Source organism: Oryx dammah, unplaced genomic scaffold, assembly GCF_014754425.2.
Source record: "Oryx dammah isolate SB20612 unplaced genomic scaffold, SCBI_Odam_1.1 HiC_scaffold_19, whole genome shotgun sequence".
In the NCBI taxonomy this organism is placed as follows: Eukaryota; Metazoa; Chordata; class Mammalia; order Artiodactyla; family Bovidae; genus Oryx; species Oryx dammah.
In genome coordinates, this window is record NW_024070203.1 from 12,752,684 (window position 1) to 12,758,683 (window position 6,000).

A 6,000-nucleotide genomic window follows, 5' to 3' on the forward strand; every position below is an offset into this window, starting at 1 on the left:
CACAAGAATTATTAAAAAACAACAACAACCACACATAGACTATATATGGCATTTGCTTTAAAAAATAGGGTCTTTTTTTTTTGAAAAGTAATAGTAGGTTATAGAAATAAAAATTAAAGGAGAAATAGAGGACTTAACAATTTTAAAAAGTTAGAAAAAAAAAAGAAGAAAAAACAACCACACAACAACAACAACAACAAAGGGAAAAAAAAAGAATGATCATAAAAACAGTAAAGATATATCTGGCCCTTTCTCTGGTGTTGTGGGCAGTGTGGTGTCACTTCCAAGGCGGTTCCCTCTGTTTAACTTCTTCTGTTTGCTGGTGTCTTCAGTGTCTGATTTCCATCCTGACACAGGGGGAGCAATGGTGGACACTTTTTTTTTTTTTTAGGCCCACTTGTTCAGTCGCGCTGTGGGGAGGGAGGGATGCTGCAAACAAATAACACTGTCGTGTGCAGTGTCTCAGCCCCGCTGGGCCTGCACCTGCTCGTGGCGCACAAACCGCTCAGGCTCTACATTGCTCCACAGGGAACCGTCTGAGGCCGGCCCTAGGCTGCATGCACCTCCCTGGTCTAAGCTGCTCAGGTTCAGCGCTCAGGTAGCCCTTAGAGGCACAGATTTGGTTGGGACTGCGTTTTGTGCCCTTCCCAGGTCCGAGTAGCTCAGGTGTTTTATGAGCGCGGTCGCTGTGACTTATCGCCTTTCCCGTCTCTGCTGCTCAGTTTTCTGGGTGTACCGCTGGCGCCCCTTGTGAGGCAGATGGTGACTGTCCAGAACCCCCAGAAGTCTTAGCAAAGAAGCCTGTTTGCAATTTGGCAGGTAAAGTCTCTCTGGGCCTGCAATTGCCCCCTTCCAGCCCTTATGGCTCTGGCTGCCTGTCCCCGGCGGGGGATGGTCTGCAGCCGGCTATTTCCCTTCTGTCCTTTGTTCTGTGCGCGGTCCTGGTGGTGTCTTATGCTTGAGCTTTTCGCGTGGTAGCTATCCCACAGTCTGGTTTGCTAGCCCAAGTTAATTCATTCTGGTTACGCGGGGCGTTCCTGCCCGATTCTTAAAAAGCACTGCAGCCCGCGCCTCCCGCGCCTCCCTGCCCTGCCCCCACTTGCTAGTGGAGGATGCAGGCATCCGCTGGGGGAGTTACTGTTGGGCTTGTAATCTGTTGGTTTTAATTATTTATTTATTTTTCCTTCCTGTTATGTTGCTCTCTGTGCTTCCAAGGCTCACCACAGACTCGGCAGGGAGAGTGTTTCCTGGTGTTTGGAAACCTCTCTTCTTAAGATTCCCTTTCCAGGACGGGATTCCCTTCCTGGGTCGGAGCTCCCTCCCCACCTCCTTTGTCTCTTTTTCATCTTTTATATTTTTTCCTACCTGTTTTTGAAGAAAATGATCTGCTTTTCTGGGTGCCTGATGTCCTCTGCCAGCATTCAGAAGTTGTTTTGTGGAGTTTGCTCAGTGTTGAAATGTTCTTTTGATGAATTTGTGAGGGAGAAAGTGGTCTCCCCGTCCTATTCCTCCACCATCTTAGGACCGCCTCTCTTGCATCCTTTTAAGATTTAGTTCAGTGATAATTGTCTGAATCCACAACACTTAATGATAAAGCATTAGAAACATCCTCACTCAGGCCAGGGAAGAGTAAGGCTCCTACTACAACCACCGTTATTCAATATTGCCCAATATAAAATGGGCAGAAAAGAAAGAATACAAAGATATGGGAAAAGACACGATAGTTATTTGCATATGAGAATAGTATGGAGGTTTCTTTAAAAACTAAAAATAGAGTTACCATATGATCCTACAATCCTACCCTGGGATTTCACTTTATCCAGAGAAAGTGAAAGTCACTCAGTTGTGTCTGACTCTTTGCAACCCCATGAACTATACAGTCCATGGAATTCTCCAGGCCAGAATACTGGAGTGGGTAGCCTTTCCTGCCTACAGGGGATCTTCCAAACCCAGGGATCGAACCCAGGTCTCCTGCATTGCCATTTCAGGAGGATCCTTTACCAGCTGAGCCACAAGGGAAGCCCATCCATCCAGAGAAAAACATGATCCAAAACAATATATATATTATATATATATATAATATATATACACACACACACCAGTGTTCATTGCAGCACTGTTTACAATAGCAAGACATGGAAGCAACTTAAACGTCCATCAACAGAGGAATGGATAAAGAAAATGTGGTGTATATATATATATATATATATACACAATGCAATATTACTCAGCCATTAAAAAGAGTGAAATAATGCCCTTTATAGTAACATGGTTGGACCTAGAGAGTGTCATACTGCTTGAAGTAAGTCAGACAGAGAAATATTGTATGACATCCCTTATATGTTGAGTCTAAAAAGAAATAAAACAAATGAAGTTACTTACAAAACTTGCAAAACAGAAACAGACTCATAGTCTTAGAGAAGGAGTTTATGGTTGCTAGGGGGAAAGGATAGGGGAAGGGATAGTTAGGGAGTTTGGGATGGACATACACACAGTTATATTTAAAATGGACAACCAACAAGACCTTTTATATAGCACATGGAACTCTGCTCAATGTTATGTGGCAGCCTGGATGGGAGAGGAGTTTGGGAGAGAATGAATAGATATATATGTATGGCTGAGTCCCTTCACTGTTTACCTGAAACTACCACAACATTGTTAATCAGCTATACCCCAAAACAAAATTAAAAGTTTTAAAAAATGGACTAAGTGAAGGGCAAAAATTATAAAACTCTTAGAAGAAATCATGAAGGTAAATCTTCATGATTTTGTATTTGGTGATAGTTTCCTAAGTATGACACCTAAGCATGAGCAACAACAGCAAGAAAAATAGGTAACTTAGATTTCATCAAAATTAAAAACTGTTGTGCTTCAAGAGACACTATCAAGAAAGTGAAAAGACCACTCATAATGGGAGAAAATATTTGCAAATCATATAACTGGTGATACCCTTGCATCCAAAATATACAAAGAACTTTTACAACTGAACAATAAAAGATGAATAACCCAATTCAAAGGGGGCAAAGGATCTATAAGTTCATTTCTCAAGGAAATATGCAAATAGCCAATAAATATACCAAAAGACGTTCAACATTAGTCTTTAGGGAAATGTAAATCAAAACCACACTGAAGATAGACCTAGAGAATATTATGCTTAGTGAAATAAATCAGTCAGAGAAAGACAAATACTGTATGATATCACCTATACATAGAATCTAAAAAATAATGCAAACAAATGTATACAAAACAGAAACAGACTTACAGACACAGAAAATAAACTAGTGGTAATCAAAATGGAGGAGGGATGGGGAGGGATAAATTAGAGGGAGAAGATTAAGAGATACTAACTACTATGCATAAAATAGACAAAAACCAGGATATTGTACATCACAGGAGAATAGAGCAATTATCTTGTAATAACTTCTAATGGAGTATAATCTGTAAAAATCTTGAGTCATTGCTGTTCACCTGAAACTAATATTATAATTTAAAAAAAAACCCACAGTGAGATACTACTTTACATACACTAGGATTTCTATAATAAAAAAAATAGATGATAACAATTATTGATGATGATGTGGAAAATCAGAATACTTGTGCACTGCTGATGGGACTGCAAAACGGCATAGCTGCTTTGGAACACAGTGTGCAGTTCTTAAACTGTTAAACACAGTGTTACCATATGACCCAGTAATTTCACTCCTAGGTATATAAACAAGAGATATGAAGAATATGTCCTTGCAAAGAGGTTATTGATACTTCTCCCAGCAATCTTGATTCCAGCTTGGGGTTCATCCAGCCCAGCATTTCTCATGATGTACTCTGCATATAAGTTAAATAAGCAGGGTGACAATACACAGCCTTGACGTACTCCTTTTCCTATTTGGAACCAGTCTGTTGTCTTATTAGTCTGCTGTCTTTCCCATTGAGAATTTGAGCTCTTAGGGGACTGGAGTGTCATTTCATTTCTACATCCCTAGTAGTAACCACATTGCCTGGCTTATTTAGTTAATTTTGTTCCATATACCACTAGTTTTTCCCAGGTTCTTTTTTTCCCTTTGTTGAGGTATAGTGAATGTACATTATCATGTAAGTTTCAGGCATACGAAATAGTGATCTACAGTTTACAAGGTTATATTCCATTTATAGTTATTACAAAAATTGACCATGTTACTTGTGTTGTACCATATATCCTTGTAGCTTATTTATTTTATACATAATATGTACCTTTTAATCCACTACCCCATTTGCCCTCCTTCCTTCCCTCAACACTAATTCTTTTTGTAACTGGAAAAATTTTATACCATTTATACAGTATTGAAACAACCAAAACATTCAAACACCCATAAAGTGCAAAATTCTAAGTAATACTAAATAATAATTGTTAATTCTTTAGTACTGCAGCATCTTGAAATACCTTCCGAATGACCAATAACAGATGAAATTTTGCTTGGTGTAACTTCATTTTTTTCTAAACAGAACTAAATATTTTTTTAAACTCATAATAATGTAAGATATACACAAAATTCTGAACTGCCTAGATTATTCAATGAATAATATTCCACATTGTTTTGTTGTTATAGACAAATGAGCTGATAACTCAGTGAAATCCATTTTAGAAGCTCGAGTCTATAAAATAACATATTCAAACTGTTTGGTCCTATTAGTTTTATTAACAAAAACATCCCATTCCTTAATAAAATATTTAATTCCACTGAATATAATCTTCAAAAGGTTTAACTTGATTGTTGTTAAAATAAACCACAGGTCAAGTGCAACGTCAGTCTTCCCTGTCCTTCACTATCTCTTGGAGTTTGCTCAAACTCATGTCCATTGAGTTGGTGATGCCATCCAATCATCTCATCCTCTGTCACTCCCTTCTCCTCCTGCCCTCAGTATCAGGGTCTTTTCCATTGAGTCAGCTCTTCACATCAGGTGGCCAAAGTACTGGAGCTTCACCTTGTCTTATTATGTCCACATAAAGAAGTGCTCATCCTCTAAGAATAATGCTAACACTTTGTCTTCCTTTCAGTCTGTTGGCCTAAAAAGAAAAATGTAAGAACCTCATAAGTCTAATGGCCTGCCTAGCCTTCACATCTGAGGGGTGTGAGGTCACCAGGATGATAAGAAATGGGTTTTAATGAGAGCAGTCTGAATACTCTCAAAGTGTGAAGCAGAAGTCTTATCTGTAAATGGGCTCATACTCATAGAAGTATGTCCAGTTCACCTCTTTTATCACATTGCAGTAGGGCACACTGAGGTACCACATCTGGGAAACTCAGGAGCGACGGCAGCAGGAGGCTCCATTTCAGAGATCCCAGTGACATCCTACACAAAACAGTGGTAAGGAACACTGAGGCCATTCACAGCAGCTCAGGAGCACGTGAGCCTTGGGTTTTTCTTGCCTTACTTCTTCTGAATGAAGACCTTAAGTTTCACCATCTTGGCATTCAGTAGCAGGTAGCAGTCCAAAATAATGCTTGCCATTTCTGCAATGGGGCAGTTGATCATCACTGAAGCCTGAGCCCCAGCTCAACCCCAGCAGCATTCCAGGAATGGGCAGGAGGAGTAGGCAGCACTGTCCTGCCCACCTCCCACCCCAGCCGCCCTGGCCTCGGTCAGCATTAATTTTCTATAATGGTACTTGGTTCTGATATATTTTAAGAGTGCTCTTGGGCTTAGAGTAAGGCACTGACAGTTAACCCTGGACAGACGAAACTGTAAGCCCTCAGTCAATGTGTTGCAGCACAAATCACACTGAACAGCCTCTGAGGTACTGTGGGTTCTGGTGCTCTTCTCATAATTATGCTCTGCAAAAGGTGTGGTTGACTTTGTTGGAATTTTCTTTCTGTAGTTTATTTTAGGGTTTTGAGAACAGTTTTTGATTCATAGTGTTTGACAAAAGATATGCAATTTGTGATAGTTTTGTCACATAAGAAACAGAGGAATAGCATCAAGCTTGATACTGAGAGACAAGATGACTTGCAGCTAAAGCTTCCT